The sequence below is a fragment of the Balaenoptera physalus genome (genome assembly GCF_965194825.1).
Source record: "Balaenoptera physalus genome assembly, chromosome: 6".
Classification (NCBI taxonomy): domain Eukaryota; kingdom Metazoa; phylum Chordata; class Mammalia; order Artiodactyla; family Balaenopteridae; genus Balaenoptera; species Balaenoptera physalus.
The window spans coordinates 78,863,779-78,874,219 of NC_138885.1; positions in this window are offsets into that span (position 1 = coordinate 78,863,779).

The window sequence follows — 10,441 nt, forward strand, 5'->3', positions numbered from 1 at the left end:
TGGAGAATGTTCCATGTGCACTTGAGAAGAAAGTGTATTCTGCCACTTTTGGGTGGACTGTTCTATAAATATCAATTAAATCTATCTGGTCTATTATGTCATTTAAAGCTTGTGTTTCCTTATTTATTTTCTGTTTGGATGATCTGTCCATTGGTGTAAGTGGCTTATTAAAGTCCCCTACTATTATTGTGTTACTGTTGATTTCTGCTTTCATGGTTGTTAGCATTTGCCTTACGTACTGAGGTGCTCCTATGTTGGGTACATAAACATTTATAATTGTTATATCTTCTTCTTGGATTGATCCTTTGATCATTATGTAGTGTTCCTCCTTATCTCTTATAACAGTCTTTATTTTAAAGTCTGTTCTTTCTGATATGAGTATTGCTACTCCAGCTTTCTTTTGCTTTCCATTTGCATGGAATATCTTTTTTCCATCCCTTCACCTTCAGTCTGTATGTGTCCCTGGTCTGAAGTGGGTCTCTTGTAGACAGCATATATATGGGTCTTGTTTTTGTATCCATTCAGCCAGTCTGTGTCTTTTGGTTGGAGCATTTAATCCATTTACATTCAAAGTTATTATCAATATGTATGTTCCTACTTCCATTTTCTTAATTGTTTTGGGTTTGTTTTTGTGGGTCTTTTTCTTCTCTTGTGTTTCCCGCCTAGAGAAGTTTCTTTAGCATTTGTTGTAAAGCTGGTTTGGTGGTGCTAAATTCTCTTAGCTTTTGCTTGTCTGAAAAGCTTTTGATTTCTCCATCGAATCTGAATGAGATCCTTCCTGGGTAGAGTAATCTTGATTGTAGGTTTTTCTGTTTCATCACTTTAAGTATGTCCTGCCACTCCCTTCTGGCTTGCAGAGTTTCTGCTGAAAAATCAGCTGATAACCTTATGGGGATTCCTTTGTATGTTATTTCCTTTTTTATGTTTTTCCCTTGCTGCTTTTAATATTTTTTCTTTGAATTTAATTTTTGTTAGTTTGATTAATATATGTCTTGGTGTGTTTTTCCTAGGGTTTATCCTTTATGGTACTCTCTGCGCTTCCTGGACTTAGGTGACTATTTCCTTTCCCATGTTAGGGAAGTTTTCAACTACAATCTCTTCAAATATTTTCTCAGACCCTTTCTTTTTCTCTTATTCTTCTAGGACCCCTATAATTTAAATGTTGGTGCATTTAGTGTTGTCCCAGAGGTCTCTGAGATTGTCTTCAATTCTTTTCATTCTTTTTTCTTTATTCTGCTCCTCAGCAGTTATTTCCACCATTTTGTCTTTCAGCTCACTTATTCGTTCTTCTGCCTCAGTTATTCTGTTATTGATTCCTTCTAGTGTATTTTTCTTTTCAGTTATTGTGCTGTTCATCTCTGTTTGTTTGTTCTTTAGTTCTTCTGGACGTTTGTTAAACATTTCTTGTATTTTCTCAATCCATGCCTCCATTCTATTTCCAAGATTCTGGATCATCTTTACTATCATTACTCTGAATTCTTTTTCAGGGAGATTGCCTATTTCTTCTTCATTTATTTGGTCTTGTAGGTTTTTACCTTGCTCCTTCATCTGTGATATATATTTTTTGCTGTCTCTTTTTTACAATTTTTTTTAATATTTAATTTATTTATTTATGTATTTATGGCTGTGTTGGGTCTTCGTTTCTGTGTGAGGGCTCTCTCCAGTTGCGGCAAGTGGGGGCCATTCTTCATCGCAGTGCGCGGGCCTCTCACTATCGCGGCCTCTCTTGTTGCGGAGCACAGGCTCCAGACACGCAGGCTCAGTAATTGTGGCTCACGGGCCCAGTCGCTCCGTGGCATGTGGGATCTTCCCAGACCAGGGCTCGAACCTGTGTCCCCTGCATTGGCAGGCAGACTCTCAACCACTGCGCCACCAGGGAAGCCCCTGCTGTCTCTTTTTTTTTTTTTTTTTTAAGGAGTGGGATTGTGTTCCTGTCTTACTGGTTGTTTGGCCTGAGGCTTCCAACACTGGAGTTTGTAGGCTGTTGGGTAGAGCTGGGTCTTGGTGCTGAGATGAGGAACTCCGTGAGACCTCACTCCAATGAATATTCCCTGGGGTCTGAGGATCTCTGTTAGTTCAGTGGTTCGGACTCGGAGCTCCCACCACAGGAGCTTCTGCCCAACCTCCGGCTCATGAACCAAGATCCCGCAAGCCACGTGGGGTGGCAAAAAAAAAAAAAAAAAAGAGAACAATAACAAAGTAAAAAATAAAATTAGATTAGGAAACTAACAGATATGTCAGAAAGAATATAAAAGTAAAAATATAGATGAATCAACAACCAGAAGGTACATCAGTACCACAGTAGTAAAAAAGAGGAGGGAAAAGGAAAAAAAAGGAAAGAAAAAAAAAGGGGGGGAAAGGCCTTGGCTGTGGAGGGAGGGCGGGGCCTAAGTAAGGGCGAGGTTTGGATGGTGGGTGGGGCCTATACTTAGGACCCACAGAGCTGGAAAAGACCCTGGGGGCTGTGGGTGGTGGGGTTTAGGCTCAAGGAACAGAAGGGGCCCAGGCATTCCCCCCACCCCTGGTCTCAGAGGGCAGGGCACCTCACCTGGGAGCCCAGCAGGCTTCCTGGGCTCGAGTTGGAGGGGCAAACACCCTCCTCTCCTCTCCTGCTCCTCTGGTCCTAGAGGGCCCTTCCCACCTGTCTATCCTGTTGTCACCACCCTCCCTCCTATGCCCCCAGAACCAATGTGGGGTGGGGTCTTGGAGGGCAGGGGACTGGCCAGGGAGCTCAGCAGGCTCCCCAGGCCAAGTGGGCAGGGCAATCACCCTCTGCTCCTCTCCAGCTCCTCCCAGAGGGCCCCCTCCCACCTGCCTCTCCTGATCTCCTGGGCCTCCCTCCTATGCCCCCAGGATGACCCAAGCGGCCTAGAGGGGGCTTTGGAGGGGGGGGTACCGGCCTGGGAGCTCAGCAGGCTCCCCAGCCCGAGTGGGCCAAGAGATTACCCTCTGCTCCTCTCCCGCTCTCCCCAGAGGGTCCCTCCCGCCTGCTTCTCCTGATCTCCCCGGCCTCAGGGCCGCCGATCCTGTCTGGCCTCCACTTCTCCTCCTCCCTCAGTCCCCCCACGTCCTACCGGTTCACTTGGGGGTTCCTCCTGTCTCGTTGGGCGTCAGTGTCCCTGACCAGTGGCCAGCAGGTGCCCTAGTTGTGGGGAGATGCTAACTCGACATCTTCCCACACTGCCATCTTGACTCCGCCCCCATCACTTATTTTTTGACACATGTATTGAGATCCTTCTAAGAGACAGGTTGTGTTAGGTGCCATCAATGGAGCAGTACACATGAGACCCAGGATCCCTACTCCCATGAAGCTCATATGCTGGGGCAAGAGACACCCAATTAAGAAATAAAGAAACAAAATTACAAAGTAATTACAGCTTGTGATAAATGCTATTAAAGAAATGAAGAGAGTGATGAGATAGAGATTAACTGGGAGTAGGGGAGGGAGGCCCTTTAGCTATAATGGTCAGGGCTGGCCATTCTGAGGAAAGAGCATTTGAGCTGACACCTCTGGGTGCAAACAAGCCAACCATGTGGAGATCTGGGAGAAGAATATACCCTAAAGAGGGAACAAGGGCGACCATACCCAAAATATGGTACCTTAATCACAAAAATGCATGTTATTAGCAGACAGCAGTATCCACATATACAAGAAAAGAAATATAGGCCAAGATAGTTTGAAGTATCTACTGATTTCAGACTTCTGTGTCTTAAATCGGATGTCCAGTATGATTCACCCTACTTCTGAATGAGTAGCCACATTTTAAAGCCAACTCCAGAGTCAAAACTACCCTGGTGACAACCTCCGACTTGAAAGGTTCTTCTCCCTAAGCATCCTGTCATAGTTGTCTCTTCTCACTTTGCTTCCTGAGCTGCTTCTTCTATATTTGCCTTTTAAATGTTTTTCCCTTACATTCCTACTCTTTTTTTGCTCTGTAAAATTCTCCTCAAAATCCTTCATTCCCATTGACATCCATATGTTCCAAAGTCTCTCCAGAATTTCCAAGTCAAATATCCATATTCCATTGGATTTCTCCACATGGATGTCCCACTAGCACTCTAAATTCAACAGAGCCAAAACTGGATACATTACTCCCTGCCCTGCCCACATACTCCACGCATTGCCTATGTAACCTGTCTAGCACCATCAGTGATCATTTGCCCATGCTTGACACCTGGAAGTCCTCTCCTATTTCCTGACTTCTACCCCCTCAGCTCCCACACACAGTCACCCAATCTCCCAGTTTTACAATCTTAACATTTCTTGGCGTGAGTTCCCCCAGAAATTAAGTCAACAATGAATTCTTTACTTCTTTACACTATGAACTGGAGTTATAGTAATATAAACTAATTATGTGCTTAACAGGTGTTAGGCACTCTGAATGATTCACATGCATTATGTCATTTCATCCTTCCAATAGCCCTGTGAGCTACGAACAGTATGATTATTTCTCTTGTGTATATAAAGAAACTGAAGCTTAGAGGTGTTCAGCAATTTCCCTAAAGTCCCCTATGGAAGTGGAAGGGATGATATTTAACCTATACATTTCTGACTCTAAAATCTGATCTTTTAAACATTATATCATAGAAAAGTAAAAAAATTAGCTTTCATAACAGAAAAATTAAGCATTTAACTTGACAGTTCTCTCTAGGAACAAACTTACCACTTTAAAGATTTTTAAGATTCTGGGATAACGGGCACTAAATCCAGCTATGAAGGTGACATGGTGTTTGATTAATTAAATCAGTTATTGTGAAATGTGTTCAGGAAGCAGACATCTGAAAGTTGTGTTATTTGGGTAATAACCAAAAAAATGATACCTTTAATTTCACCAAAAACCTAGATCTAATGTTTCTAACAGAAAATAAGACTATATTTTACATAAATAGCTCCACATTATTTGGAATGTCTAAAAAACACTTTTAGTCACATGAAATATTTTATCCATCCATTCCTGCTGGTTTCTTCTTTGTTCATTTGTTTTATGACTTGCTAACTAAAAATGCTAGCAGCCTGCCCATTTTTAAAGAACAAATGTGAAGGAGAAATTTTGAAATTGAGAGAAAAAGTTTCTTGCAATAGCCCAAGCAAGAGATGTGGCCCTGAGATAAAGTAGTGAGGTAGGAAGGGCATAATTTGAAAAACATTTAAGAGAATCAACAGGACTTGACTGGATTTGGAGGTAGAAGAAGGAATCAAAGATGACTCACCAAAGTTTCTATGTATGATAGATGGAAGGTAGATAACAGTTTTTGTTTGCGGTTATATACATAAAACTATAGTGATCCCCATTTATCCACAGTTTTGCTTTCCATGGTTTTAGTTACCTGTGGTCATCTTTGGTCCAAAAATATTAAATGGAAAATTCCAGAAATGAACTACAGTAAGTCTCCTACATACGAATGAGTTCCGTTCCAAGAGCGCATTCGTTAGTCCAATTTGTTTTTATGTCCAACAAAGTTAGCCTAGGTACCCAACTAACACAATCAGCTATATAGAAATGTACTGTAATAGGTTTATAATACTTTTCACACAAATAATACAAAGAAAAACAAACACAAAAAGTAAAGAAAACATTTTTAATCTTAAAGTACAGTACCTTGAAAAGTACAGTAGTACAGTACAACAGCTAGCATACAGGGGCTGGCATTGAGTGAATAGGCAAGAAGAGTTACTGACTGGAGGAGGGAGAGGAGGTGGGAGATGGTAGAGCTGAAGGATGGTCAGCAATAGGAGATGGAGGGCAAGCTGCAATTTCACTCACACCTGACGTGGTTGGCACAGGTTCTGGTTCCTTGCTGGATTCAAGTCTATCTACCCTCTTGAAAAAACAATCCAGTTATGTCTGGGTAGTAGCTCTTTTTTTCTCGTCATAGATGACACGGTAGCACTGGATTGCATTCTGAATGGCTGCTGCAAACTTCGTGTACCATTCTACATTCAGGTCCTGTGCCTCAAAAACTAACAGTGCCTCCTCAGATAAAGAAAATCCCCTTGCCATTTCCCGTGTCGTGAATCTCATCAGTTCTTCAGTTACTTCTTCTTCCTCCTGTCTCTCTTCATCCTTTCTCTGGGCCTCCAATTCCTGGCGCTTCTTAGCAGTACCAGCTACATCACCGCTGCTTTTACGCTTGCTTCCAGACATCCTGGGCTTGAAATAAAGATATTGTACTCCTGTACTCTATACAGTACTGTACATAAAGTACACAAAAGCACAACCACTTGCAGAGGATGCAGACACATGAACTAACTTATGTGACTGGACACGGGAACGCACGTTCGCTTCTTTGAAAGTTCGCAACTTGAAAGGTCGTATGTAGGGGACTTACTGTATTTGTAAGTTTTAAACTGTGTGCCATTCTGAGTAGCTGTTCTGAGTGGCATGATGAAATCTTACACTATCCCACTACAGCCCGTCCAGAACATGAATCATCCCTTTGTCCAGCGTACCCGTACTATATATGCTACCTGCCCGTTAGCACTGTACAGGAAAAGAAAACGTAATATATATAGGGTTTGGTACCATCTGCAGTTTCAGGCATACATTGGGGGTATTGGAATATACATACCCCCGATGGATAAGGGGGGGACTACTGTATTTATGAAAAGCTCTAAGGCTGTAGAGAGTAATAGGTAGGGTGTGGAGGTGAGAGATAGGAAAAGTTGGCCTAAAATGGGGAGTATAAACTGAAATAATAGAAGATAAAAAGCATGATTGGGTGGAGGAAAGAGTGGAATCCCTTGTATTAAATTCAAAAGGATATGGGAAACCATCAGAAAGCTATTACTAGGGAAATGTCGTGATTTATGGGAATCGTAAGAAATGGTTTTAGCTTCAATGAAGCAAAAAAATATTTGGAAATTGTACATCTTGATTTCTTGACAAATGCCATAATAATTTTATCATAATGGCACCAAGAAATATTTCAAATAGAAACAGATAAGTCACCCATGTAAGTCACCCATTTAAGAAAACTTTACATCAGCGTAGGCTGAAGTGAAGGTTCATAGAATTGAAACTCAAACTGACAAGTTAAAAGAGATTTTACATGCGCTACTGAAACAATGGCAAATCTTTTGTAATAGTTTATTATTTTGGAGAGGAAAAAATGTCTTAAGAAAACTGCCGACGTGTCAGAAGCATTTTGAAGCCCTCAATATTTAAATCAAAATTACTTTCTAGGGCTTCCCTGGTGGCACAGTGGTTGAGAATCTGCCTGCCAATGCAGGGAACACGGGTTCGAGCCCTGGTCTGGGAAGATCCCACATGCCTCGGAGCAACTAGGCCCATGAGCCACAACTACTGAGCCTGTGCGTCCGGAGCTTGTGCTCCGCAACAAGAGAGGCCGTGACAGTGAGAGGCCGCACACTGCGATGAAGAGTGGCCCCCGCTCTCCGCAACTAGAGAAAGCCCACACACAGAAATGAAAACCCAACACAGCCAAAAATAAATAAATAAATAATATTAAAAAAAAAAAATTACTTTCTAATATGTACTGCCTCAATCCATAAAATAAATCAGCAACTTACATGGCCAGTCAAATTAGTCTTGTCTTAATGACAAGAATTTATTTACATAAACTAGTAGTCTTGCCTCTGCTCACCGTAACAACACCCACAGCATAGTTTGGTCCTTTATCAGTTAGAGTATTAGTATGCTGTGAAAACAAAATATCACAGACTTGGTGGCTTAAACAACAGAAGTTTATATTCTTATGGTTTTGTAGGCTAGAAGTCCAAGATCAAAATGTCAGCCGATTTGGTTTCTTCTGAGGCCTCTCACCTTGGCTTGCAGATGGCTACTTTCTTGCTGTGTCTTCATGTGGTATTTCCTTTGTGCACATGCATACCTAATGTTTCTGTGTGAAAATTCCTCTTATAAGGACACCAGTTAGATTGTATCACTATTAGAACCCAACCTAAAAGGCTCATTTTAACTTAATCACCTCTTTAAAGGCCTTATCTGCAAATACAGTCACATTCTGAGGCACTAGAGATCAGTGCTTCAACATATGAATTTGGAAGGGTTGGGGGAGGCACAAATCATCCTGTAACAGTCTTTAGGTGCAAACAACTAAAATCAAGCCCAATTTAAGTAAAATATATATATATTGGAAATGTTGCCCACAGAATCTAAGGAATCTGGTAAACTTAGGATATCCAGAATCTTGAGAAGCCTGGAGAATCAGGCTGGGAAAACCTAAAGAGCAAGAGATAATAGCAAAGAATGTAATTAAAGTGTAAAGCAGATACTGCCACTGACCTACCACCTGGATTTGTAATAAAGTGTATTCTTCTAATGCCCTGAAAGACTCCAGAACTCTTCCTGAGTCTTGTCTCATTCCTTTGAGATAAAAAACCTAGGCATAGGGGTGGGGGGAGGTGGCAGGAAGAATCTGCCTGCCCAACCCTAAATTATGTAGCTAGAATCTGGTTCTGTGGGATAAGGGAAAGGGAGAAACTTGCCCCTTTAGTTTCTAAAGTGGGAATTTTAACATAATGGGTAATCCCTCTCTCTCTCTCTCACAAACACACACACACACACACACACACACGCACACACACACATAGGAAGGACCTCTGGTTTTAAGTTCTTGGATCTCTATTCTTTTCTCTTCCCCCCGCCCCAGATTTATTGAGATATAATTAACACATAATATTGTGTAAGCTTAAGGCGTACAACATGGTGATTTGACATATGTATATGTTGTGAAACTATTACCACAATCAAGTTAGTTAACACACCCATCACCTCACATAAGTTACTCTGTGTGTGTGTGTGTGTGTGTGTATGCGTGTGTGAGCAAACTTTTAAGATCTACTCTCAACAACTTTCAAGTATACAATACAGTATTGAGTTTTTTACTAATTATTCTAAAATTTATTATGCATCTTTTTAAAAATTGAAGTATAATTGATTCATAATACTATATTATCATATTGTTAACTATAGTCAGGAAGCACCTTTGGCTGCTGGGTAGCAAAAAAATAATTCTTCTTCAGTACCAAATCTCCTACTGCCTAGAGACTCAGGTCCAAGTAATATATTCTGATGTCTTCTAAAGATGTAAAGTTAAGGGAACAGACTACATCCAAGGCAATAAATCCACAGCCTGTCTACCAAATCAATCAGCCAAGACCAACATTTTTTTTAACTTTTTTATTTTTTGAGCTCTTTTATGGTGGGCATTTACCTCAGGTTTAACGCTGGTCCACTATTCCTTAGTGCAGGGGTCCCCAACCCCCAGGCCTCGGACCGGCGGCCTGTGAGGAACCGGGGCGCACAGCAGGAGGTGAGCGGCGGGCAAGCACGTGAAGCTTCATCTGCTGTTCCCCATCCCTCTACATTGCTCGCATTACCGCCTGAACCATCCCCCTACCCCACCACCCCACCCCAGTCCGTGGAAAAATTGTCTTCCACGAAACTGGTCCCTGGTGCCAAAAGGGCTGGGGATTGCTGCCCTAGTGTATTTCATTCATCTTGACACCCATGTTTATATCCCTGCTTTCTGGGGCATTTGAATTTGTAACCCCTGGACTACACCTTTAAACTTTGTTTTGTGGAAGTTTAGTTTGAATTATAAAGGAGTAAAAGTACTGAATTCCTAATCCTACTTTCATTTGCTACTGGATACCACAAACAAGCAATTATTTCAGAAAACAGTGAATTCAATGAGTTAGACTTGTTTCTAATGTATGAATAAATGACTATGAGGGACGAGGGCTATCAGAGGAGGTACTATATTTTAAAATGTATATTTTCCACTTAAGGCAAGGCAGGATCTTTTTTCTCTGCCTGGATCACAACTGCGGGGCAGAAACAAAAGTAATGGTCGGAGGTAGAAGGGAGTTAAGACCTATGAACCTGGGGCCACTACTATAAGTTAGTTTCTAGATTCTTTATAATGCCCCCATATTTGTTACTTATAATTCATCAGTTTTATAAGAATGATTACCGATAAAATTCTTCAAAAATCAAAGGGCCCAATGCTATCCTTGGGAGCACTAAAAAGAGAAACAAGGCAAATACATTCCACCCCCACGGGAAGTCTTAACGGAGAAGATTCTCAAAGAATCAGAAAGATTATAATACTGAATAGAGAAGCAGGTGGGGTCCTTCCGTCTTCTGACATGAACAACTACAAAAATAATAAAAGATAAACAAGAAAGTAAATAAATAAGTAAAAGACAGGGGAGTCCACCCATCAACCAGGGATAGGATCCCAGATGAAGTAAAATACATCTCACACACACACACGGGATTCTTTGGCATTATCTTATGTACAAAGTTTCCACTTCTTCGTAAACCTTCACAGTAACCTGAAGCACGCTGCACTCGCCGGCCGGCCGGCCCTGCCCCACCTGGGCACGAGAAGAAGGTAACTGGGTACCCTGAACCTCCAAGCATCCCCGAGTTGCTGCGGCTGCTCGGTGATCACC